Source organism: Melanerpes formicivorus, unplaced genomic scaffold, assembly GCF_026170545.1.
Source record: "Melanerpes formicivorus ecotype bairdi unplaced genomic scaffold, bMelFor1.0.p_v2 SCAF_40, whole genome shotgun sequence".
Lineage (NCBI taxonomy): Eukaryota > Metazoa > Chordata > Aves > Piciformes > Picidae > Melanerpes > Melanerpes formicivorus.
The window spans coordinates 3355418-3383027 of NW_027142392.1; the positions used below are offsets into that span (position 1 = coordinate 3355418).

Sequence of the window (27610 nt, forward strand, 5' to 3'; positions counted from 1 at the left end):
AAAATATGTGCATTTCATGGGAATCTCAGTGATTGTCCCTTCGAACGTCACACTGCTGAGCAGTGGGGAAGATACTGTAGTCAAAGTGGTCTGAAGCAAAAGTTGCTATTTGAAGATACCTCTATTTAATTATCATTATTTTTTAAGCATAAACAACATTTCAGTCCTAAGTAAGACCAGAAACTCCAGTAGCAGTTTTAAATCAACTGCTCGTTTTGCTCACAATTTTGGTACGGAAATCTTCCAGTAAAATGGAGAACAAAATGTTCTTAGAAACACCAGAGTTGTTGAAATTATATATGACATCATTTAACTTAAAAAAAGAGTCAAGACCATTAAATGAAAGCATCAACAGTGTATTGCTAGTATGTGCATAACTGCATACATTGTGTCATCCCTTATTTCAGGCAGCTTAAAAGAGACCCACTGCTTCCAAAAATGATTCACTCCTCCAACCTGGCACCCAGTTGCAAGGGAGTAGAGCAGAAGAGTAACACATCCTACACGTTCCCTCCAAACTGTGTTTAAAACTCAGCTCCAAAAACCCAGGCATGGGCAATGCTCTGCCACAGCTGAACTATACACACACACTCCTTGTGCTGGAGCCCACTTGGCTGGGTAATTGTACAAACCTGTTTGATATTTTGCTTATTATGTTGCTGCTAAGAACTCTCACCCAAATTAAAAAGTTTTGGGATGTTGCTTTCCAAGTGCTTGCAGAGATTAGAAGCCCCTTAGGGTTCCATTTGTGGGCTACTTATTATATTACTATTACTATTACTAATGTAATACACTTCTGTGCTAAGTGCTTGTGACTCTTTGTGCTTAAGGAGCTTACTGGATGGATTCCAAAGCAAGGATGTCGCAAAGCAGGAGAGGAAAGAAAGAGCCTGCAGCTTCTTAGAGGCAGGCAGCGTATTATGTAGGGCTCATGGAAGAAGTTGTATGTAAGCATATAGAAGGTGGAAAGCATAAGAAGAATTGGCAGTAGGTGGGGTTTCAGGTGTGTGCAAAGTCAAGTCAGTGTGAATGAGAAACTAAATTCACAGTGGGGATTGAGAAGGTGCCAGCAGTTCCTTTGAAGCACCTTCACTTTTAACTGCTCTGATACCTGCTGGCATCCATAGGTCTGAAATAAGAGCCCTGTTCCCTCCTGAAGTGCCCAGTGTCAGCAAAGCAAACAGGGATCTTTCTGAAACAACTGTAGGAAACACTAAGGAGAGAGCTACAAGTTAACCCCAAGGGACTTAGGCTCAGATTCTTAAAGGTAATTAGGTGCCTTTAAATACAAGTTAGACCTCTAAATCTTTGAGGCTCAGGATCTTCTTTAACTAACTCTGGTCTGGAGGAAGTCTCCTTAACTGATTCACAGCTGGGAAGCCTTCCCTGCTTTTGGATCCTGTTTTATCTTTTTGAAACTGAGCAGGGCATCATTTTATTATCATGAGAATTAGACTGGTGTGATGGGGACTAGAACAGCCTCCAGGAAGCAAGGGGTAGAAATGTGGGTTGGAGAGGAAATGTTGTAATCATTGGTCTCCTATGGGGAAAAAAATCCCAAACCTTTGTCTTTGGCCAGCACTGAAGTTTTCCTGATATAAGAAAGCCAGCAAAAATAAGGAGAGAAAGGCCTAATTTATCGTGCACTCATTTCACAGCTATATTCCAGGAACATAGGAAACTTGCTTTGATTCCTCTCAGGCATAAAAAGCCTTGTAATTGCAGTCAGAATAATTTACATGACATGCAGGGATCCTATAGTACGTTAAATGAATTCCCTGAAATATTTGTACATGTTCTTTGGTTTGGGCCCCTGGCACGTAGTGCCTTTCACACACAAGTAAGTTTTGAGGGGCTTGAAAGAATTCATGGCATACATTTTCTGAGAGCTACAGTATTAGAAAGCTAATCATATATTTGCTGCTGTAAAATGTTCAGCTTTTGATAAATGCCCTTATCTCTTTGCCCCTCTTTGTCTCTCTCTCTCCTGTCCCTGCTGCTTACTGACATAAACTTACAGCTTTTCCCTCTAGGAATCTTGCCATTCGTTGTTTCACCATTATTTCAAGCATATACTCTATACTTATGAACCCTTCCCTGTTATTATGGTATGAGGTAAACAAAGAAGAGCCAACTCAAAAGCATTAAAAGCTCCTATTTTTTTGTGTACAGTGTGAGAAATTCACAGCAATAGAACTGTTTCTGTGATTTAAGAGCCAGTGGAAATAGTTTTCTTTCAAGTTGCCTGAAGCATTTACAGCCCAAACATTAGAGTTTTGTAACATTAAATGAAATGCCAGCTTAGAAATAAAATGTAAGTTTTGTTCTTTTCTACTCCTGACAGAGAGGTTCAGGAAAGTAGATTTATTTTTTTTTAACAGTTTATTTCTATTTTTAATAACTTAAAATGGAGCAAGCAGGACAAGCCAGCTCCTAGTGATGCTTTAAACTCATCCACTCCCTTCTCCACCAACAGCAGTGTCAGAAGGGAATCTGAACACACTCCTCTGTGTTGCTGAGTTTCCCATGGAACATCATCTCCCTTTGGCAGAAGCCCTTTGCAGTTCCTTTCCTAGTCTCCACAGAGCTCTCTCATCTTCCTGCCTCTTCCCTCAGCTTCTTTGTGTCTTAAAAATCTTTTGCACCCTCCCACAAGTGGCTGGGCTGGAGCTGCCTATTTGTACTCACATGATGCACAGGGGAATGGCTTAAGGGCCCAAAGGGCAGCATGAAGGCCAGGTTGTTGCAGCTGAAGAGTCACAAAGGACAACAATCTTCATGGCTGGAGAAATGGCGTATCTTGAGAGCTGTGTAGGACAGCCACAAATACTCCCACACAGTAGCTGCTGTACAAGGAGTGTTCACTGTGGTGACTCTTATGTGCTACAGGGGCTGCTGAAGTGAATGAAAGGAATTCAGGGGCTGTTAAAACAGACTCAGTTCTTGATGTGTGTGGATCTCTGAGAACACAAGCAGGAAAAGAGCTGCCAAGGTACACTACTGTCACTGTGCAGCCCTCCTTCTGTCTGTGCCTTTGAGAGGTGGCACAATTCAGCACTTGGGGCCTCCTTATCCAAGTGGTAGAACTCTAAAGGGTTTTTATAGCAGGAAGTGGTAGGTGGAGGCATCCTAAGGGCTGGAGCAAGGCTAAGACATCTGCCAAAGAAACATGGGTGGGTGGAAGGAGGATGCAAGAACATGCCTGGCAAGAGAAAGCCTTCCCAGGAATGAACACAGCTGAGAGACAGTGATGGAGAGAGTGCAAGGAGTGGGGTTCATCCACCGCTCAGTTTAAGACCAGATGTGGAACGCAGCTCCCTTCATTGTGTCATAGAGAACTGAAACAAGAGATGTGTGAATCTCCTCTCTTGCTTTTTCCCACCTTTCCCCTCTCCTCCAAGTGGGAAAGGAAACTGAAAGAATGAGTACATTATTTACTTAGAGCCAAAGCAACCTTTACACTCCTCCCAGTATTCCTTCCACAGTCTTTATCATCTGCTCTCTTGCTACTGAGCAACTCCTGTCTCTGCTGGAGCAGTAAAACATTCTGAGCTGAGACCTAGCTCTCATCTTGGAGCTGGAAAGTGCCAGATGATGCCCATGGAAATTCCAGCTGTGTTGCTGTCTTTATAGTGGCCAACACTCTGTTTGTTCATGAAGCCAGCTCTAGGGGAGCATAAGCAGGAGGCTTGCTGGCACTTTCCAAGGACCAAGCTGGCTGGAGCAGCTAGCAGCTGCGGCTACCCACAAGGATACATAAAGATATTTAGGGTGTAGGCTGGTCAGAGTCCACACCCCACTACATCTAATTGCTTATCAGCTTCTGGGGGGAGGGGGTGGGAAATCACTAATAATTAGGTCCTGATTTTATTGGGAGATCTTGCAACGGCAATTGAGAGGTCTGCCTGCAGGCTAAAACAGCTCTTGGAAAGTTACAGGTATGAACTTGATACAAAGAGCCAGTAGAGGAGAAAAATCCAAGTTCCAGGCAGGAGCTGAAGGTTTGCACTGACATTGCCTGTGCTATCCAGGAGCTCACAAGCTAGTGGCACGAGTAACACAGAGGGAGAGGTGGCTTCACTGGCACCAGAAGGGAAGGGCACCTTAGTTGTGAGCTCCAAGGTGGGTTCTTAAGTCATGTAGCAATCTTTGACCTTGATTCTAAGAGGTCCCTAAAGCCTGTTACTCATCAGAAGGCCAGTAGAGCAAAAACAGATCTAGAGGGTGGTTAAGGCTCCCTCCCCCCCCCCCCCCCCCCCCCTTAATTTCCTACATGAATTGTACACAGGGGCTGGGGCCTCTTTTATTTCCTGGGAGTAGTAACAAATATTTGTCATCCAAATAGATTCTCTGCAGATTTCAGAAAGTCTTTCTGTAAAAAAAGACCCTTGCTTTGTCTTTTGTCTCTGCAGACAGAGCAGCTCTCTCCCCAGTCACCTGGAGCAGGGAATATGAAGCAGCTAAGGAAAGAAGTCTGCCTACTGGAACTTGAGACATCATTTCTACCTCCTTTTGCAAAACCAAAACTGAAAGCATAGGAACTTGAGCTGCTGAAGTGAACGTGTTCATCTAGGAAAGTTGTACTGAAGCCTCTTCTGGGGGAAAAATGATTCATAGGACTCACACTAGGAAAAGAGGACAATTTCCTTTGTTTAAGGCTCCAGGGAGAATTCCTTATATGGAAACTGTGTGCAGTCCCCACTTCTGGGAGAATCTCTTTGCTGTTTCCTAAGGGTGTGTTCCTAGCTGTGAGAACAGCCCAGATTTTAAAGGCAGAGGAGTTTCTTCCCACTAGGAATGCAGTCTACCAAGCTGCTTCAGGAGCTTCTCAGTCCAACTGAACATTTAGGTTTCATTTGAATACTGAATTTAGTTACCTGCTTGGAGGATACAGATTGAATGATGAATGATCATCTTGTTCCATCCTCTTTGGATTCTAAACTTAGACCAGACAGGTAGCAGTTTTAGCCATTCAGCTGAAACAGCAGGTGGTTTGATTAGGAAAACACAGGATGTAGCAAGAGATGGGAAATTATACAGCTGGAAGGAATTAAGCCTCTCCCTGTAAAGGTCTGTATTTGCCATGGCTTCAAGAGTGTTCTGCATTCATTCAGTAAAGCAACAGCACAGGATTTTGTAGAATGGGGTTTCTGTGCCTGGCAGCAAACTAGAAAGTGTCAGACTGACTAGGAAAATTCCTGAGGATTTATGTTTTGAGTTAATGCTTAATCAGAACTCACAAAAGGCAACCAATCTGATAGAGTGGTGAGATAGGAGGCAGGTCAGACACAAAATCCCTATTATAACATTAGTAATGACATTAGGGAACCATAACAAGTAGCTTTGTTTCAAAAGTAGGCTGTATAATATGCCCTGGGTTGAATATAGAGTATGTAATTAGATCTTCTTGTAAAACTTGTTTCTGGAGGGCTAATATTCCTGTCTGCTCTGGGAAAAATAAAACCAAAACAAAGGCACCAGAAATTCAGAGGACGGCTGTGGAAGACACATCAGAGCTCCAGACAGAAAGGAAAAACCCTAAGTTTACATTTCTCATGGTCTCATTAACCTGCAGGTACTTCTCCATTTCTGCAATACCAGAGGACGCTGCTCACCAAAAGGTTGTTGGGGTCAAATATGAAGCAGTTGTTTGTCTTTGCCTGAACTGCATTGACCATTGGCATGTTTGAGCATTCTGTCTTCTCCTTGTGTGGCTGTGGCATTCCTTGGAGGGACATACATGCCCAAGAGCCAGGCTAGGGAAGCTGGACAGATGCTATCATTTGCAAGAGCAGAGGGAAGTCATGCAGGTAAATAAATGGATTAGTGCAGGATTATCCATTGCTAGTACAACAGTCTTGGTCAGATGTCCTCTCAAGACCTAAAAGGGACAGGAAAAGAGAAATTACAGGTCAGTATCTGCCTCTAAGAAGGATACAATATGGAAGCTGCATGTGGGCTGCATGTTCTGCATCCAGGCTAGTTTCTCCTAGCATGATGAAGAGCCATTCCTGAAGCAGCTGGAGGCTATGCTGTACTGTCAGTGCCCCCAAGGACTTGAGGGGAAATTAGTCATCTACAGTGGAGGAGTGGGAAGGCAAAGATGATAAAACAACAGTCACATGCATTTTTGGTCTTGACTCTATTTCCAAACCTGAACTTTCTCCTTATGGAACCAATGCAGCAGCCATGGATCCCAAAGGCAGGAGAGACAAAATCATTACTGTGAGTGACCTTGGCTTTAGCTTCTCTCCTTTACAGTGGAGTATTGCAACTTCTTCTTTTTCCAGTCTGCACAGGAGTTCAAACAGACCAAAGGGCATCTGTCCTGCTGCAGGGAAATGTGAGAAATAAGCTACAGCCTGCCGTTAGCTGGAGCCCTGTGCTACAGGCCCACCCCATCCCTTGGCAGCCAGGCAGAGCAGGGCTGTACCCACCCATGCTAGGGGCACAGCTTTGCCATTATAGCTCAGCAGCTAAAATAGAAACATGCTTCCTAGTTTCCTCTTTATGATAGCATCAAAATCTTTGAACCACTGCAGTACCTGATACTGAAGTAGGCTGCTGCTTACACCAGGCAAGTCTGCTCACTATGAATTCTTCCAATACTTCACACTTTCTCCTAGATCTGGCCTTTTATGCCAGTTGGGTGGTTTTGTTGGGGTTTGGTAACAGCCATTATTTTCATCCCAAAGAAACTGCATTCATGACTTCACTGCAAACACCTCACAGTGTAAGTCAGCCTCCTGGTTTTCATGAATGTGTAGTTTTTGCAGCATTGGCGACTGTCAGAGACTCTCAGGTCTTTAATATACAACTGTTAATTAAATCTACTGCAATTAAATCTAAATAAAGATTTGCTGTCTAAGCTATTTAGCTCTCTTAAGACTGTTTAGCCATCAAATAAACCTGCCTTGTTCTGCTCAAATAGCTCCTGTCATGAACGCTCATAAAGCCTCTAGGACCACTGTTTCAGCTTTTCACCTAAAAAAGAGATCTAAACTTGCACTATCCATTGAGTTCTGCTCAAATCAAGGTGAGTCTGTGCAGGGACATGAAATAAGGGCTACCGGGACACTAGGTTTGCCTGGACAGGTTTTGGAAGTGAGGTGCTACAGTCTGTGGCTTCTAGAAGCTTCCCCTATGTCCAACAGAGGCGATGCCAGCTGGCTCCAGGATGGACCCACTGCTGGCCAAGGCCAAGCCCATCAGTGACAGTGCCTCTGTGAAAACACATTTAAGAAAGGGGGAAAACCCTCCAATTGAGCAAACACAGCCCAAGAGGAATAAGAATGTGTGAGAGAAACAACTCTGCAGGCACAGAAGTCAGTGAAGAAGGGGGGAGAGGAGGTGCTGCAGGTGCAGACCATGCTGAGGCAGGCATCTCCCTGCAGACCATGGAGGTCCATGGTGGAGCAGATATCACCTGCAGGCCAAGGAGAACCCCATGCCACAGCAGGTGGATGCCCAAAGGTGGCTATGACCTCATGTGAAGCCTTCTCTGGACATGTGGAGAAGGGAGGCCTTATGGGAGCAGGTTTGCTGGGAAGACTCAGGACCACACGGGAGCAGTCTGCTCCTGAAGGACGGCACCTTGGGGAAGGGACCCACACTGGAGCAGCTTGTGAAGACCTGTAGCCCATGAGAAGGGCTCATAGTGAAGAAGTTCGTGGAGGACTGTCAGTCATGGGAGAGACTCCACACTGCAGCAGGGCAAGAGCATGAGTAGTCCTGCCCTGGAGAGAAAGGAGCAGTGGAGACGTAATGAAGTGACTGCAGCTCCCATTCCATTCCCTATCCCCCTGCACCACTGTGCGGTAGAAGACAGATAACTCAGGAGTGAAGCTGAGCCTTGGAAGATGGGAGGGGTGGGGGGGGAAGACAGGGGTTTATTTCTCATTCTCCATTTCTGGTCTGACTGGTAATAAACAGACAAACAAACATTTCCCCCAGGTTTGTTTTGGCCACAATGGTAGTTGGTGAGTGATGTCCTTCCCCTGTCCTTATGCTGACCCACAAACCTTCCATTAGTTTCCTCTTTCCTCTGCCCATCTGAGAAGGAGAGTGATAGAGCAGCTTTAGTGGGCACCCAGCCTCCAGCTAGGGTCAACCCACCCTGCTGTTTTTCCAAGTTTAACAGCACTTCTGACAGAAGTCATTCTTTTTTGCACAGTTGTCATCTGTAGTGAGAAACATGAGATGCCCATCAGGTCTGGCTGAGCTGGAGGAGCAAAGATATTGTCATAACGCTCCTGGAGCATTCCAGGAATAGGCCCTCTTCAGTTGTTCTCAGAACACATTTGTGTGTGTGGTCTACTAGGGCTGCTCATTTGGCCAAGGTTAAGTGTTAATTATTTGTCAGTATGGGCCACTAATTCACTCTGACACCTGCTGAGCAGTGTCCTTAGTGTTCATGTGATGGTCATTTTGAGCCTAACGTACCATCCTGAGACTGAAGGATTACAAGGCAGCACTAACCCAAGGAGAAATAATACACCATTTACTGCCACGTTTTGGCAAGGCTGCCTTGTGGCAGCATTGAGGAGCTGAAGACATTTACTTGTTACCAGCTGTCCTTGATGGTGCAAGACTAATGATACAAGTGTTTCTTTCCCCATAAAACCTGTTGGGAGTCCAGATTAAGCAGGAATTCCACCTTCTCTCTGCCATTGATAACCCTAGTGGCTGCAAGGAAAAACAAGCAGCTGACTTCTGTAAAACTTTGGAATTGAAAGAAAGGAAAGGCAATGCTTAAAGCTTTCACAAAGCCTGACTCAGGGTGACTGCTCAGTGCCTGTGGCTGCACTGGCACTGGGGTGTCAGGGAAGCCAAGGAAGGAAGGAAGTTTCCCACTAAGTTTTACAGCAGTTGGCAGTGTTTATATTTCTCTGTATACATTTTTCATAGTAGCTGTCACTAATTCTTAGAGCAAAACCAAAATGGTTGGTTAAACACATCCCCAAGATTTCAGTGGGAGGGTTGCCTGGCATTTCAAGTCGCTTCTGAGAGAAGCACTCACCTGTGGCAGATTACTGTGACCACTGATTTGTCCCTCAGCCTGTTGTACATTAGCTTGTCCTTTCCTGACTCCAAGAACCATTTGTTTGTTTAGTTTGTGGCAGATGTGCCAAGCTTGAGGATTAAAAAAACCCCAAAGAGCTTCTCCCCTACACCCTTCCCTAGTCAGGTGCCCCAGCGCTGTGGGTATTTATTTTGGGCACCATCGGTAGGTCCTTTTATTTGCTTTCTGGTTTCTGAGCTTGAGGGTGGACCTGACTCACAGTTTCCAAGCTGTAGGGTTTGTTTTTAAATGTAGCAAAGTTGTGTTCTATTGCAACCACTCTAGTCCTACAACTCAGACCTTAAGAGGGAAAAAATCTATTCTAAGAGGAGCTGCAGCAGAGCCCACAGGAGCTGGCACCTCCTCATTGTGCAGTGCTTAAGACAGCAGAGTGGCACGTGGTGGTCTCTTTTGGGAGAAGAGTGTTGTTGCACCAGAAGATTCTGTTCCAGGCAGAAGTAAGCAAGCTGCAATCCTAGTTATTGTGTGATCCCTGGGAAAAAAAACAAGCCCACACTGCTCTACGACCAAGCCACCAACTGCTGAACAGTCATTGATAATGGGAGTGGGGCAACAAGGCTACCAGCACCTATCCAACTCCACCACTCATGTAGAACAAGTCTTGCAGAAGGTGAAGGTGTTTTTTCTAGGTCTCAGTACTTAAGCTCTCATTTGTATTAACTCTCTGAAGCGTGACTCCAGAGCTCACTGACACATGGCCTTCTCACCCCCCTGCCTCCCCCAAGATGTCTGTTCTCTGGTGGCTGCCCTCTGCTACACTACACCCTCCTCCCCAACCAGTTTGACAAGGCAGAACAATCACCTCCAGCCTGGCTGGCCTCATTTATTCAGGAGCTGTTAGTTACTGCTCTTTACAGTACTGCCCACAAAGCTATTCTTCTGTAAAGAGCAGGAGAGTAAAAACTCTGACCCAAGTGCAGGCAGTGAACTTCCACTCCCTCAAATGACAGCCCAGCAGAATTCATTCCCTCCCTTTTCTTCAGGTGCCAGTGGGAAAAGCACCATGCCACCTATCACATTCAGGAAAACCACTGGAGGAACAGAGGCTTCCCCTCTGCCTGATCTCAGTCACTTATTTTCTATCATCTCATGAGCTTACAGAAGCTCAGTGCTCTGCTGTGGTCCCAAGTAGAGCTTTGTCTCTCCCAGCACCATTTTGTGACACTGACCGCCGTACTGGCCTGTTCTAAGGCACACAGCGTAGATGAGACTCTTGCAGGCACAGAACCTGAAGGAGAGCACCATTACAAACCCCTTAGAAAGTTTGGAGATGGAACTACCATTGCTAAATCAGTTACTGGTTTTCATTTCAGGTCCAGAGTGGGGCCACAAAGATGGTCTGAGGGCTGACCTCTGAAGACAGGTTGAGAGGGTTGGGGTCATTCAGCCTGGAGAAGAGAAAGCTCCAAGGGAGACCTTCAAGCAGCCTTCCAGCATTTGGAGTGGCCTACACGAGAGCTGGAGAGGGATGGTGGGGCCTTGAGCAACCTGGTCTAACAGGAGGTGTCCTGGCCCATGGTGATGATCTTTAAGGTCCCTTCCAACCCAAATCACTCTATGATTTGATACAATGATCTAATTCCATATAATTTTAGCTACTTTTTTGTTCTCCTCCACTCTAAAACCCCACCCTGTGTGAACTGCTCTGCACTTAACACAGCTGTGCTGTAGAGCCACAGGAATCTGAGCCTTTGTGCTTCTTGGCATCATCTGGAGAGGAGAGGACTGAGAGGGGATTTATTAAATGTTTATAAATACCTGAGGGCTGGGTGTCAAGGGGGAAGGAACAGGCTCTTCTCCATTGCACCCTGGGATAGGACAAGGGGTAATGGATATAAACTACAACACAGGAGGTGCTCTGGCAGGGGCGTTGGCCTGGATGATCTTTCACGGTCCCTTCCAGCCCCTGAAATTCTGTGATTAAAGCTCACTTCCAACCCCTAACATCCTATGATCCTTGAGCACAACCCTCCCTAGATGCCTGAAGGTTCACCTGCCAAGGTCCTTCATGTCCCACCCCAAGGGTCAGAGAAACACAGAATTGTTTTAGTTTGAGGAGACCTTTAAGAGCATCAGGTCTAACATAGCACTGCCAGGTCCCCACTAAACCCTTGTTCCTCAGCACCACATCTCCATGGCTTTTCAGTCCCCCCAGGGAAGAGGAATCCCACCACTGCCTTAGTGCCCTATCCCAGGGTGCAGGGAAACAACGAGGAGGAACAGCAAAACCTGCTTCCCCCCTCCACTTCATCTTCCCAAAGCAGCCCCTGCTCCCTCTTCACCATCCTCCACCCTGCCTAAACAGCTCCTGCTCTACCACCACCATTTCTGCACCCATCCCAGAGCCAGGGGCAAGACTCTCACCAGCCAAGATATCACACAGAAGAGCTCAGCCCCAGTAAGGAGGCCCAGCCAGCACCCGTGGATGATATTGGAGTAGTCATCAACTGTTGCCCTAACAGCCGGGGGGCCACCAGGCCCCCCGGCCTTTGTTGTCACCACCACCATCACCCAGTGTGCACCAGGGGCACTCACCAGAGATCAGAGGAGGATCCTCCAGCCCAGATGGGCTCAGCTTGGGGCTTCTGCCTTTCCTGCACGGGATTAAATAGGGGAGTGGGTGGGGAGGGCCAAGTGGCCACACCTGGGGTGGGAGGAGACTCCAACAGAGCCCAGGTGCCCTGGGGTGTGAGGGGAAAAAGGGGGGAAATGGGGCAGCTCTGGGGGGAAAGGGGAGGGGGTGGTGAAGGAAGGGCATTTTAAATACCTTTACTTTCCATAAATCTTTCATAATGTCCAACTGCAGCTCATGGTTTGCTTTGCCTCCAAGCAAAAAGAACAAACCCATCAACACTTCATCAAATCAAGCACAATGGTGGCTATTGCAGTGAAATCTCCATAATAATCATTTTGCTGGGTGGGAAAATCTGGGCTTTGCAGATCAAGACAACAACTTTTAACAACAGAAAAAAGTTCTGCAAGAGGGAATTTTCCCCCTGGATACCAGCAGGCAACACCAGGAGGACTGAGGGACTGGAGCACTGCCCTGTGAGGAGGGGCTGAGAGCCCTGGGGCTTTTTAGTCTGGAGAGGAGAAGACTGAGAAGGGATTTAATAAATGCTTATAAATATGTAAGGACTGGGGGTCAAGAGTGGGGGGACAGGCTCTGCTCAGTTGCACCCTGGGATAGGACAAGGGGCAATGGATAGAAACTCCAGCACAGGAGGTTCCACCTCAACATGAGGAGAAACTTCTTCACTGTGAGGTTCACAGAGCACCAGAGAGGTTGTGGAGTTTCCTCCTCTGGAGACTTTCAAGACCCATCCAGATGTGTTCCTGTGTGACCTGTGCTAGATTCTATGGCCCTGCTCTGGCAGAGGGGTTGGACTTGATGATCCTCAAAGGTCCCTTCCAACCCCTAACATCCTATGATAAACAGGATTGGCATTCCCCATGCTTGAAGAAAGTCACTTGTGTCTGTGTGAAAAATCAGATGTTTCTTCTTCAGGGTAAGGCTTCAGCTTATGTGCCCATATCTATCCCAAAGAAGATGAACTAGGGCACGTTAAGCCCAGGTGCTCAGGTAAAGCCACTTTGGAGCTGCCAGTTTCAACATCATGTGTCATATTTGTGAACATTTTGGAACAGTGTTCAGAAAATCCATGAAGATTCAGATATCCTCCAGGAAAACATCAGGCAATGTCCTGGTTGTGCTGGGCCACAATGCCAGCCTAGCCCTGGGCTGCAGGCCATCAGCAGCTCTGGGTCAGCCAGCACAGCTGACTGCAGTTGGCTACAGGTGTGTCCCACACCATCAGGGTCACACTTGGCATAAAGGGGGAAGCTTGAGATAAGAGGAGCCTTATGCTAGAGCTTCCTGCTTGGGCTGCTTCTGACCCTACCCCTTCTCCTGAGGGCTGCCTTCCTGTTTGCTGTGACTGCTGGACTTTTGCTAGACTGAGTATAACTTTATATAGACACTGGGATCAGTTTGGCTGTTTCACAAAATCCATTTTTATTTCCACCTGTGGCTCTTCTCTCCTTGGGTTTGACATTTTGTTTGTATTTATTTGTATCTATTCCATTGAAGCTGTTTTAGTTTTCTTTCCCAACCCATCAGCCTCCCTCCTTCCTTCCCCTTCTCTTCCTTTTAGGAAGGGAGAGGGGTTCATGTTGAGCATCTATCACTTGTTCAATGTCTGGTCCATCCCTAACCCTTGACAAAGGCCCAGTAGAAAGACCATATGATATGTCAGGGCTCATTACCTACTAACATCTGTTTTTCCTGTGAAGAACTAAGATTTGACTTGGGACAGAAGTGAAGCTCAGGAAGAAACCTGAACCCCAGTAGTAATCAGGCTTTGTTCTCTGTCTAGAGATCCTGCATGGAAAACCTGACATTTTCATAGAATCAATAAGGTTGGAAAAGACCTCAAAGTTCATCAAGTCCAACCTGTCACCCAACACCTCATGACTACTAGACTATGGCACCAAATGCCGCATCCAATCCCCTCTTGAACACCTCCAGTGATGGTGACTCCACCACCTCCCTGGGCAGCACATTCCAATGGCCAACAACTCTCTCTGTGAAGAACTTTCTCCTCACCTCCAGCCTAAACTTCCCCTGGTGCAGCTTGAGACTGTGTCCCCTTGTTCTGGTGCTGGCTGCCTGGGAGAAGAGACCAACCCCTTCCTGGCTACAACCTCCCTTCAGGTAGTTGTGGACAGCAATAAGGTCTCCCCTGAGCCTCCTCTTCTCCAGGCTAAACAACCCCAGCTCCCTCAGCCTCTCCTCATAGGGCTGTGCTCGAGGCCTCTCCCCAGCCTCATTGGCCTTCTCTGGACACATTCAAGTGTCTCAATGTCCTTTTTAAATTGAGGGGCCCAGAACAGGACACAGTACTCAAGGTGTGGCCTAACCAGTGCAGAGTACAGGGGCACAATGACTCCCCTGCTGCTGCTGCCCACGCTATTACAGTCTCAGGCTGTGCCAGAGGAAGTTCAGGCTGGAGGTCAGGAGGAAGTTTTACACGGAGAGAGTGATTGCCCATTGGAATGGGCTGCCCGGGGAGGTGGTGGAGTCGCCGTCACTGGAGGTGTTCAGGAGGAGACTTGACAGGGTGCTTGGTTACATGGGTTAGTTGATTGGGTGGTGTTGGGTGATAGGTTGGACGTGATGATCTTGAAGGTCTCTTCCAACCTGGTCTATTCTATTCTATTCTATTCTATTCTATTCTATTCTATTCTATTCTATTCTATTCTATTCTATTCTATTCTATTTCTGATGCAGGCCAGGATGCCATTTTGCAGAGCCTTGGCTAGGTCAGTGGGTCTGCTTTCTGATGGGCCTCCAGTACTTTCCTGCCTGAAAGATGGAAAGTGAAATAACAGCTCCAACTTGGTGATGAAGAGCAAAAATGCTCCATTACAGTTAGAGTTTGGTGTCCTAGGGCCATGCTGTCACGCAGAGCACTTCCCAGGAGAAACACACAGGGCCCTGAGCATGTGTAAGCTTCTTCATTAAGCACTTTATGAGCAGGTTTGACAGACTTGACAAGAAATTAATGGCTAAATATACTTTTACAGCTTACATGTATTTTTATAGCTTCCTGCAAGTTAAACTCTGCCTGGACTTGCTTTAATTACCTAATTATAAAGCAATTCGTAACACCAACCAGCTATCAGCTGACATTATCTGTGTGTCAGCACCAGGTTGTTTTGCTGAGCTTTTGCTTAACTCAGGGCTCCTTTTAATTGTTGTACTCTGGGCTAGATACATAATCTACCAGAGGTGAATAATGCAGCTTCTCCCACAAGAGATTCCAGTATCTTCTGCATGTTATGGTGGTAAGGGATCTAATCATAAGCAGCAGCAACCACTTCTAAGGCAATTCTGATCTAAAGAGTTGGATGCCAATCTGAAGGTTTCTTTGGCAGATGCAGCATTGCCTGACTTTCTGTGCTGCTCTCTGCCATGGCTGCCTCATGCACATGTGAAAGTTGCTGTACCACATTTTGTGAAATGGAGAATCATCATGGAAGAGTTTGGGTTGGAAGGGGCCTTAAAGCTCATCTAGTTCCATGGGCAGGGATACCTTCCACTACACTAGGTTGCTCAAGGCCTCACTGCACTGGCCTTTGAACATTTCCAGGTTTGGGACCTCCACAATTGCTCTGGCAACCTGTTCCAGTGCCTCTCCACCTTCATGGGGGAAAATTTCCTCCTAATGTCTACTCTCAATGCAACTTCATCCAATTTGAAGCCATTACCTCTCATTCTGTCACTCCATGGCTCTGTATAAAGTCCCTCTTCAGCTCTCCTATATCCCCCTTCAAATACTGGAAGACTAAGGTCTCCCTGGAGCCTTTTTTCTTTTTCAGTCTGAGCAACTCTAACTCTCTCAGCCTGTCTTCACAGAGGTGCTCCAGCCCTTGGTACATCTTGGTGGCCCTCATCTGGACCCACTCCAGCAATTTCATGTCCTTGTGTTGGGGGCTCCAGAGCTGGACAGTTCTTCAGGTAGGGTCTCAGCACAGCAGAGGATAGGTAAGTCTTACTCTTTGGCCTAAGTAACTAACAATAACCTGGAGTCCTCTAGATTGCTGAAGACAACTATCAGTTGGCTTTGCCATGCATCTCTGCATACTTATCTCCTGTTTCCCCCTGAAGAGAATAGGAGGGAGCATCATGGTGCACAGCAGAGTTTAGCTGGCAACAAATCTTTTCCAGGCTTTTCTCAGTCACACATATTGCTGAGGGTCTTTGTTTGGTCTCTCTCTTAGCTTTCCTCTTCTCTTTGGCCTGATGAACTTTCAGAAAGCAACAGATGCATCAAGTGAAATGATCTGACCAAATACAGGGCCAATTTAGTTCCAGATCAAGACACCTGAATTCAGAGTCCATGGATTCTGTTAACTGTCTCTCTCCACTAATGGACACATACCTCAGATGCCTGCACTAGTTTCTTGGCATGATCCCAGACTGCATCCTACAGAATCAGATTAGTACTCCAGTCTTGCAAAGCATCCATGATCTGGTAGATACTGTGCAGGGTTTAAGTCATCTGCATGCTTTCTGAGCAGCAGCTGAAGACAAAGTGCCCTGGAGACAGAGCATGCAGAGAAGGCAGAGTTACTGAATGCTGCCTTTGCTAAAGCCAGCCCTTGGAATCCCAGACCCTGGATACTGATACAAACACAAAGCAAACCAGCTGAAGATCAAGAGGGATTTGGGGCTACTCAGTCTGGAGAAGAAAAGGCTCTGAGGAGACCTTATTGTGGCCTTCCAGTATCTGAAGAGAGCCTACAAGAAAGCTGGGGAGGGACTTCCCAGGGTGTCAGGTAATGATAGGACTAGGGGGAATGGAACAAAACTAGAAATGGGTAGATTCAGATTGGATGTTAGGAAGAAGTTCTTCCCCACGAGGGTGGTGAGAGACTGGAACAGGTTGCCCAGGGAGGTGATAGAAGCCTCATCCCTGGAGGTTTTTAAGGCCAGGCTGGCTGTGGCTCTGGGCAACCTGATGTAGTGTGAGGTGTCCCTGCCCATGGCAGGGGGGTTGGAACTAGATGACCCTTGAGGTCCCTTCCAACCCCAACAATTCTATGATGGTTGCTTTTAGAATGCCTCTTTGTACACATTGCTCCTGGCTATTGCTGCTTTACAGTGACAGTCTAAGGTGGGAATCACAGGTAAAGGTCTGTAGGTTCAAGGAGATGATGATGGCTAAAATGTATTTTAATAAGTGAGAATGAGGAAGAGAAATACTCCCCCAGCTCATAGCCTGTGCAACATCACTCTGCTAACAACCCTGGGCAGGAAACATTGCCCCTGATTATCAGGGTTTGCAGATGGCCTCTTTTTCAGTGATTTCTTTGGAATTCAAAAAAGAGGACACAATTTCTTAGCCTTTGGTAGAGTTGGTGCAAGCAAAAGCAACACAGCTCTAGGGTAAGGCCAATTCAGAGCCATTTGGCCATGTCTTTAAGTTCTGTGAGCCCATAAAAGCAGATCTGTAACCAGTTGTCCTGACTGTACACACTGCAAGGAAGCTTTCGAGTTAGCTCCAATTTGGTCCCATGGACAGCAAGGCTGAAGCACATCAGGAGCATTCCTGAAGTATGTCTTGGAGTTTAGCTTAATCCAAAAGGAATTCAACAAAGTGTTCAGAGAGCTCTGCAGTATAAACTGAGGGAGGGTAAGTGGGGATGATGGAGAGCTGTGCTTCAGAAGTGACCTGATCCAAACTAGCTCACTGACTGGATTTACCTCATTTCTGACTGCACTGGAAAGTGATGCCTTTCCTTTAGCCAAGCAAAGGTTGAGCTGTTTGCACCTTGACTCTTCAGGGGACAGGATAGCTGAAGCCTTCTGGTCCCTTGTTAGCCCAGAAACAGCCCACACCAAGGAAAAGATAAGCTTATGTCTTCTGTGAACTTCTAATGGGAGCTTCATTGCTTCTCCCAGCACCAGTCTTGGGGGGGGGTGGGGTGGGGTGACATTTTATGCAGTGACACAAGACACCTGGAGAATGGAATCATGTTTGCTTCATCATCCCTTTGGTTCTGGATATTAACATGCATCTGAGGCTCAAGGTGCTCAAGAGTGGTAGCAGCAGAAATGCCCAGGCCCCTCAGCTTTCTGTTGTTTATGAAGTAAAATCTGGGCAGTGTAAGGAATGGCACCTGCCTGTTGCCTCAAGGTGAAGAAAATTGGATGCAAGTGTGAAGGCTTTAAAGTGTGAAGGTTTTACAGTTTAATGACTGTGATTCATGCCATAGTTCAGAACAACACAGCACTTAAGCTTATAATTAGGTTTACATATATATTAAAAAGAGAAATCCTGAAAAAAAAAACCACAACTCAGCCAACAGCTCAAAGCAGAAGGTTTGATTGGTGAAAAATCTCTATGCAACACAAGGGCAGCAGACTGTGGACACCCAACCAAAGAAATGGGTCTTCTGTGATTTCAAATACTGCAGGCCAGGAGGCAATGAGAGTCCTTTTTGTTCTGTTTTAAAGTGAGTTCATGCCCCTAAGCCAGAAGGGGAGAAGTGGGCAGAGGGGAGAAGAGAATTGGAAAAAGTGGTTGTGATGTTTTACAGTTTGCTGGGAAAAAAACAAATGAGCGGAACATGAGCCTGCAGTGTGCCCAAGCAGCCAAGAGAGCCAATGGCATCCTGGCCTGCATCAGGAACAGTGTGGCCAGCAGGAGCAGGGAGGTCATTCTGCCCCTGTACACTGCACTGGTTAGGCCACACCTCGAGTCCTGTGTCCAGTTCTGGGCCCCTCAGTTTAGGAAGGAGGTTGACTTGCTGGAACGAGTCCAGAGAAAGGCAATGAAGTTGGTGAGGGGTTTGGAACACAAGCCCTATGAGGAGAGGCTGAGGGAGCTGGGGTAGCTTAGCCTGGAGAAGAGGAGACTCAGGGGTGACCTTGTTGCTCTCTGCAACTACCTGAAGGGAGGTTGTAGACAGGCAGAGGTTGGTCTCTTCTCCCAGGCAGCCAGCACTAGAACAAGAGGACACAGTCTTAGGCGGCACTAGGGGAGGTTTAAGCTGGAGGTTAGGAAAAAGTTCTACACAGAGAGAGTGATTGCCCATTGGAATGGGCTGCCCAGGGAGGTGGTGGAGTCACCATCACTGGAGGTGTTCAGGAGGAGACTTGATGGGGTGCTTGGTGCCATGGGTTAGTTGATTAAGTGGGTTGGATAGTTGATAGGTTGGATGTGATGATCTTGAAGGTTTCTTCCAACCTGGTCTGGTCTATTCTATTCTATTCTAAATTGGACACAGGTATGTGAGAAAGTGGGCACAGATGAATCTTCAGGAAAACATTGTTATCCTTCTGGAAAGAGAGGTGAGCAGAGTAATTTCTAAACAAGCTGGACCTGAGCAAAAGCAGACCTGTCCTTTGCATGGCATCCCTGCTGATTCCTGCACTACTGCTCTTAAATCTTAATGACCTGACAAGGCTCGTTTGCACTTTACTTAAATCTAAGAACAGTAGTAGCAAACTGATAAAGCTTAAGAGTAAAGTAGCTTATTGGCCCTGGCAGCTTAGCCAGCAAACATCATAAAAAGGATTTAAACCAGAAATCGAATCCCTGCCTCTTGCTGTTTAGCTGGTAACAGCAGGGGCTACAGGAACCAGCTGCATCAATTCCTAGCTCTGCTGAAGCTGACAAGAAGCAGGAGCAATAGATTGGACATGCAATAGGGCACTCTTGAGCTTGTTGTTCCTATTACCCACAGCAGGTGTCATCTCTAAAGGCAACAGAGAGCTGGGTATCAAATGTGAAAACCAAAAGATGTCCCACCACTCATGACAGAGGTTACTCAGTATCTGAAGCCTCAACAATTGTCACACTCTTCCCTACACTATTGAAAGAAGAGAACAAATGAAATACAGCAGGTTCAAGGGTAACCATCTCCCTGGAGAGAAAGTGGCACACCTGAAGTATTCTGTCTCTGAGATGATGCCAAGGAGGAACCCACACACCACTGAAGACAAGCAATGCTTCTTGGCAAAGAAGAATATGACCAAGCTTTCAGAAATGCTTTCCATGACAGGGCTGGCAGCATTCCCATCCTAGTAGCTCCTGCTCCAGTGATACCTGGATGTCTCCCACTTGTCCAAAAGCTCTGCTGCACTCATTTAATACAGCTGTGCCTTGTGGATTGTTTGTATGCACCATTGTGCCTGAAGGCACAGCCTGGGCATGGAACCACCAAAGACTGTGCTGAGGCAAAATTGTCTTTAGTATTAAAAGCACTATTAAGATACTGCTTTGACAGTCCTGAAGATAGAAAGGGCACATCATAAAATCACAAAATTGTGTAGGTTGGAAAAGACCTTTAAGCTCATTGGGACAAACCACTCACCCAATGCTGCCAAATAAACCAAGTCCCTCAGCCCCACACCTGCACATCTTTTAAACCACTCCAGGGGTGGGGACTCCACCACTGCCCTGGACAGCCTGGTCCAGGGCTTAGCAACCCCTTTGCAGAAGAAATGTTTCCTCCCATCCAACCAAACTGGAGCAATCCAACAGCCTTTGTTTCCCTCCTCAGAGTTAAGTAGAGTGCAAAAAAAGCCACCACATTTGGAACTGTGTGAGTAGCAAAGGAGCCAGGGCTGGCACAAGGAGCTTGCTGTTCAATTTTTTTCACAGTATCACCAAGGTTGGAAGAGACCTCAAAGATCATCGAGTCCAACCTGTCACCACAGACCTCATGACTAGACCATGGCACCAAGTGCCACATCCAATCCCCTCTTGAACACCTCCAGGGATGGTGACTCCACCACCTCCCTGGGCAGCACATTCCAATGGTGAATGACTCGCTCAGTGAAGAACTTGCTCCTCACTTCGAGCCTGAACTTTCCCTGGCACAGCATGAGACTGTGTCCTCTTGTTCTGGTGCTGGTTGTATGAGAGAAGAGACCAACTCCCTCCTGGCTGCAACCCCCCTTCAGGGAGTTGTAGAGAGCAATGGGGTCTCCCCTGAGCCTCCTCTTCTCCAGGCTAAACAATCCCAGCTCCCTCAGCCTCTCCTCACAGGGCTTGTGCTCAAGGCCTCTCTCCAGCCTCATTGCCCTTCTCTGGACACATTCAAGAGTCTCAATGTCCTTCTTAAACTGATGGGCCCAGAACTGGACACAGGACTCAAGGTGTGACCGATTTGGTACAGGAAAAGCAGCTAAGAGGTTGAAAGCAGCTGCATTTCAAAGTGAAATCCTGAGCTGGCATCCCCCAGGAACAAAGGAGCTACAGCTTGCTTATCTGAAGTAAGAACTGCAAGATGAAAGCCCAAGCCCTGGCTGTATGTGAGAAGGTACTGCATGTTTTACCCCTGATCTGTCAGCTGCATTAAATATGGGGGTGTCACAGAGGGGCTCCTCAAGTGCTCATTTAGAAGCAGCTGTGAAAAATAATGAAACAGATAGTTGGGGGTTTAAGTGGGTTTAAAACCAAACTCTGCCCTTCACACAGCCAGAGCAGGTTGCAGACTGGAGGCTGCAAGGCTAAGAAAGCTCTTGTGAGCTGGTGCAGGGGATGCGGTGTGAGCTCAGACTCGAAACCATCTCGGCGCCCTAGCACAAAAGTTCAAATTCCAGCAGGGCTGACTCAGTTCTTCCTCCTTCCAAAGTACATAAATCTAATTCCAGGCACTTCTACTGTGAAAGGCATTCTTAAAAGCAGGGGTCCTCTTCCCTGCTGTGCCCAAGCTGAGGGTTCCCTCTGCTGCGATACTTCCCTGCTGTTTCCTGCCATTCTTCACCAGAGGACTGCCCGGCAGGCTCTGTGTCAGTGCCAGCCCCAGGTCGTTAGGTGTTGATGTTGAAATGTGCAGCTTGGAGAGCCTGATGGGCAAGGTACAGGAATACAAATGGCTTGCAGTAACTTCTTTAGTGCCATATAGTCTCAACTACTGCTTACAAGGGGAAAAAAACCCAAAACAGTACATTTTATGATACTTCACCTGAAGTTTTAGAAGGGGCATCAAGTCCAAAATCAAAAGCTATTGGTGGTTGCTCTCAACTACTTCATTAAGGTATTCTGGCATGCCAGGGATCTTCAGGACACACTGAATTTACAGGTGATTTACAGTCACAGTTGTTTGGCCAATGTCCATGATACACTCTAAATATTTCCTGTAACTGTTCTTCTTCAATGGGTGTGGGGCAAGCCAATCAATCATCTTCATTAACAGCACTAAGAGCAAGGCAGTTTCAGGAAGACCCAACCATCTAGCCCAGGGGAAGACACAATTCTTCCATTGTTTAATGCTTATGATTGCATTGAGAAAAATGAAGTGGCTTTCAACTATCAGCTCCCATTGAGTGGATTCCATTCCAAATTCCATTGGGGTTCTTCCTACAGAACTCCTTTCCAAAGCTCCTGGAAGGAAGTGAGCCTGATGATCTTGAGGAACAGTTGAAGGATAGAGCCAGCTAGCAGAAAACAGAAGCAGAGGAAAGAACTGAGCTCAAGGGAAGCCTGTGAATAAAATAAAATCTGGTGCATAATAAAGAGAAGTGTTTCAGAGAATCATAGAACAGTTTGGGTTGGAAGAGACCTTAAAGCTATTCTAACCCTTCTGCCATAGGCTGGGACACCTCCTGCTACACTACGTTGCTCAAGGCCCCATCCAATCTGCCTTTCAACACTTTCAGGCTTGGAGCCTCTGCAACTTCTTTGGGCAACCTGTTCCAGTGCCTCATCACCCTCAAGCAGAAGAACATCTAATGTCAATACAGCTTTTTCCACTTTGAACCTTTCTCCTTATCCTGTCACTCCATGCCTTTTGCAGCCAACTCAGAGTTGGCTTTCTGGGCTGGAAGCACACATTCATAGCTCATGCTGAGCTTCTCTATCAACCAACACCCCAAGTGCTTCTCCTCAGCACTGCTCTCTGTCCAGCCTGTATTTGTGCTGGGGATTGCCCTGACCCAGGTACAGGACCTTGCCCTTGGCTTTGTTGAACTCCATGAGGTTGGCACTGGTCTGGGTCCCACTGGATGATATTCCATCCCTCCAGTGTGACCAGACCACTTAGCTTGGTGTCTTCAGCAAGCTTGCTGAAGGTGCCTCAGTCCTGCTGTCCAAATCACCAACAAGGCTGTTAAAGAGCCCTGTTCTTAGAGAACAGAGAACTGTTCTTAGAGAGCAGTTGCTTAAGATTTTAGCCTGTGATGATAAAGAAATGAGTCATCTGCCTTCACAATGAACATGCTCTGAAGTGAAATCATTTGATGTGGTAACTTAAAACCACATTCAGTTTTAGATTCTCTTCTAAACCTACATCAAAGGGGAGGAACATTCAATAATTCTCATCAAACACCACAGGTACTCCAGTAGTAGGCTCCTGCATAGCATTTTTCTCAGCATTTCAGGAAAGCTTCATGCAGTATCTCAGCAAAAAAGAAAAGGATATGGAAAGACAGGTAAGTGGCAAACTACCCTCTGCAAGGTTACTCAGCAGGTCAGAGCACAAATGGACACCAAAAGGCCTTTTGAAAAGCCCTGTCAAATGCTGTCACCAAGGCCTCACCACTCTGACAGCTACCAAAGCAGTGCAAAGAGTTACTACTGCAGTTAGGAGCTGTGTATGACTGTAAGGGGATCATATTTGCACAGACTCAAGTAGTGTCTGAGCACCAAAGTTACCACCCCAGCTCAGACTGCCTAGTGACTAGCCACTCCTCAGCTTTCAAAACCAAAACACTTCAGGAGGAAGGGGCAAGAGGTTCTGAGGGAGAGGTCTGCTTTCAGCATGGATATACAAACATCTTTTTTTGCAGATTGAGAGGTGTTTTCCCACCGAGTGTGCAGTTGGCATCATGTCCCCTCCTACACCTTCCAGACAGCAAAACCTATCATTCAAGGAGGAAGCCAGAACAGAATACTTTCAACAGGAAGAGTTATTGACAGCTCCTTTGTGTATTCATGTCTTGCTGTCTCTAGAAAGTGAGTAGATCCTCTCAAGTGCTAAGTTCTGTCAGAGATATGACAGAAAAGATGACTTTGAGATTATCCAGTGGTTTGGAAAAAGTCCTTAAATATAGAATCATGGAATTGTAGCCTGGTTTGGGTTGGAAAGGGACCTCAAAGATCATCTAGTTCCAACTTCCCTGCCATGGGCAGGGACACCTCCTGCTAGACCAGGTTGCTGAAGGGCCCATTGAGCCAGGCTTGGAACACTTCCAGGCTTTGAGCCTCCACAACTGCTCTGGGCAACCTGTTCCAGTGCCTCACCTCTCTCATGGGGAAGAATTTTTTCTAATGTCTGATTTCAATGGAGCTGCTTCCAGTTTGAAGCCATTAATCCCTGATCCTGTCAGTCCATGCCTTTGTAAAACATCCCTCTCCAGCTCTCCTGTAGCCTCCTTCAAATACTGGAAGGCTGTTTAAAGTCTCCCTGGAGCCTTCTTTTTTTCCAGGCTGAACCACCTCAACTCTCAGCTTGTCTTCATAGGAGAGGAGCTGCAGCCCTCAGACCATCTTAGAGTGGCTCCAGAGGAGGCCACTGACAAACAGTCCATATTCTTGTCTTGGGGGCTCCAGAGCTGGACACAGTACTCCAGGTTGGTGGGGATCTCGTGGCAATGGTAATTTCTGCAGACTCAATGTTCTATAGCCTCTGCAGTTTATAAACATCTTGGCACATCAAGACTCAGGAAGGTTTAAAAGCAGGCATCTTCCTGAACTGCACTTACTCAGAAGTTAAGGTAAACCTCCCCCCTCCCTGCTCTTTTCCAAGTACTTTGGTTTCTAAGAAAGACAAGAGCAGCAGTGGAGAGATGTCAGTGTTGTGCTCTGTGGCCTCAGTCCTCTGATTTCTCAAGCAGATGCAGAGACTAACTTGCAGAAAGATGCTGACATGACAACACTGAAGGACAGAGCACACACAGGTCACTCACCAAAGCACCATTCCCTAAGAACTTACTTAATTAAGAACTTACTTAATTCACCCCTTTTCCCTTTAAAGTGGCCAGTCAGTTAAGGCAGTGCTGCAGAAACGTCCTTGCTCCATTGCAGCAAACAAACACAATGAGAAAAAGGTAGGATTTACTTGGTGACACTTCTTCACTGATAATGTTTTGCACTCTATACCCAGCAGGAGGAACTTGGGACGTGCTTGAACAAGAGGTAATTGTAGGAGAATGCAGCCCATGGTGACAGAGAAAAGCAACTCTTTCAGGCTGAAGGCAGGCTGGGGGATGGAGCTACCATTCCTTACCAGGGTGATGGCTTTGGTATTCAGTACGAATAAAATCCTTGAGTGAACTGAGCTAAGGCTGTGCCTGCACTGTAGGCATTTGGGAAATAAACACATGGAAGGGGGGTAACTGCTCAAAGACCCCTCTTCATTTGATTTAAAATTAACTGGGGCTGTTTCCCAGCACAAGTTTGGTGCCCTGGAGGCATTTCCACAGTGAAGGGCTAGAAAGAGGTTGACTGATTAAAAGTTTGATGTTAGGTGTTGCCTTTAAAGTTCAGCATTTCCCAAGTTAAAGATTTTACAGCAACATCAGCTGAAGCCCACTGCAAAGAAAACCTTTCTCCTGCCCTTGATGAATGCAACTAGACTTCAGGCCCCTTATAACAGCTGCTAGAGACCATTTCATTCAGCACTGTTTTGTGGGTTTTTCCCCCACAACTCTCCTACAAACTTTGCAGTTCATCTTCCACAACTGCTTGCTGTCCTAGTGTTAATTCCCCTCTAATTGGATTAAGTTTGCTGAACTTTAACAAACATTTCTTCTCCTGCTGCTGCTCCTTTCTAGCTACAAAGTTAACATCACTCTGTGGCACCCGAAGCTCTTTTCCTGACACACTTACATAAACTGTTGTTTGAATTTCACAAGAAAACATCCCATTCCTATGTATCATTTAACTGACAAGCTGAAATATAGTCAAGTCCTGAAACAACTCTGAGGAACATCATTCAGGCAATTTTCAAAGCAAGGCAGATGTTTGTTCAATAGCCTACAAACCATTTTCCAGGCTCTCTCAAAACCAGATTTCCCCCCCCAAGGCAGTTTTCTGATGTGCTTTACCTACAGCTCAGATAAAGCTGTGTAGAGCCAGCTAATAGGAAAAGCTGCTCAGACAGAGGCCTCAGCCTTCAGAAACCCCTAGTACCCCTACTTCTGTACTCAGTGGATTGTGTCTAAAGTGCCTCTGAAGGGAAACTACGTCAGAAGTGGAAATGAAGTCTGGAGAAGAGAAGGCTCCGAGCTGACCTAATTGTGGCCTTCCAGTGTCTGAAGGGGGCCTACAGGAAGGCTGGGGAAGGACTTCTCAGGATCTCAGGTAGTGATAGGACTAGGGGGAATGGAATGAAGCTGGAGGTGGGGAGATTCAGGCTAGATGTGAGGAGGAAGTTCTTCACCACGAGAGTGGTAAAGCCCTGGAATGGGTTGTCCAGGGAGGTGGTTGAGGCCCCATCCCTGGAGGTGTTTAAGAGCAGGCTGGATGAGGCTCTGTCCAACCTGATCTAGTGTGGGGTGTCCCTGCCCATGGCAGGGGGGTTGGAACTGGATGATCCTTGTGGTCCCTTCCAACCCTGACTGATACTATGATACTAAGTAATTTGCAGCAAATGATTCCATGTCAGCCTTTACCCATCCAAAGAAACCTCCCTGCCTCTGCTCCTTGTGGAGGTGAGGAGGCAGGGCACAGATAAACATTGATATAATGAAATCATGGAGTGCTTGGTTTCTACATTTATTTGTGGGATGGTGAATTAAAGGCAGGTGCACACAGTATTAGAAGTCATGAAATTATGCTTACATACCAATGTTGGTGAGAAGTCACCTGTGTCTGTGAAGGGACTCATCCAAGTCAAGTCAGCAAAACCTTCCACAGCTTGTTTTAAACACTTGCTTCAAACTGCAGTAATGTAAAATGCAAAGCACTTGTTAAGCTGATTTCCCAGTGTAAGCCACAGGATATTTTGACTTCATTTTCACCTTTTTCTCATATAGAAGTGTTTAAAAAAACACCACAGTGAATTGCATGTGGGATCTTCAACCCCTCAGAGGGTTCTGCTCAGCAGTGCCCCTGGGTCTCAAACCTGCATTTTCCTCTGTTACAAAAGACTTCTTGTGTTACAGGTTTGTTAAAGGATATTACATAAAACCCAATTTATTTCATTTTATCCACTGTGTCAATATTTAACCTTTACCACACTGTTTAGAGAAACACAGTAATGTGCCATTAAAACGTTAAAGAAAGGCAGAGCTCATTTCTAAGGAGCAAACATTTACCAACTGTGAAATGGGTAACAGATTACACAGTCAGGAGGGATGCTAACACAAGGGTGTAGGGTAGAGTCTCTCCAGAGAGCCACTCAGGGGAGCTGCCTCTGCAGAGCCTGAACATTCTGGAGAGACAGAATACACTCAGAACTGAGCTTTTTGCAGAGCTGCTGCTCCAGAATGTTGTTACCAAGCTGTGCTAGAGAGAGTTAACAGCGAATTGGCCAAAACGCCCAAGGAGCAAAACAGAGACATGGTAACAACTCACATCCAAAAGCTTCTTTCTGATCACACTGTGCTCAGTCCTCTCTCACCATCTTTTGGCACAAGTGTTTCAGGCTGCTGGTAGTATCAGTTACTTTGCTTTCTTTTCTCCTTAGTGTCCAAAGCCATTGAAACACAGAGGGACAGTCAAAGAGGCGCAGCTCTTGCAGGGGGTGTTCTGCCTGTGTGGACTCAGCAGACTACAGCAGTACTTCAGAAGAGGTGGGAGGCTCCTGCTACTAAGCAACAGGAGCAGGAAAAGTCAAGTGAAGCAAAACCAGGCACAGGCAAGCCACAGAGATTGGCCTCATTAAAAGAAAATCCTATTAAAAGCCTTACCAACTTAAAGCCAGGCAAAGGAGGTATCTTCTGCTAACAGCATTACTGCTGTGACCCACAACTAGAAGCCCACCACATGGTATCTCTCAGTGTCCTGGCCCCAAGCTTTCCTTCACCTGACAGTGCAAATTCTTTGCAGAAGGAAGAGGGGCCTGGGG

The 27610-nt window shown here is 46.5% G+C and overlaps 1 long non-coding RNA gene across 1 annotated transcript; it reads right to left on the reverse strand.

Moving 5' to 3' along the window:
* Positions 1 to 4298: 4298 nt before the first annotated feature.
* On the reverse strand, positions 4299 to 11650 carry LOC137451194 (uncharacterized). Its single transcript, XR_010989744.1, has 3 exons — positions 11618 to 11650; positions 6155 to 6331; positions 4299 to 5881 (listed from the first exon to the last, which is right to left on the reverse strand). It is a non-coding gene; the product is annotated as an uncharacterized lncRNA (long non-coding RNA).
* Positions 11651 to 27610: the final 15960 nt, after the last annotated feature.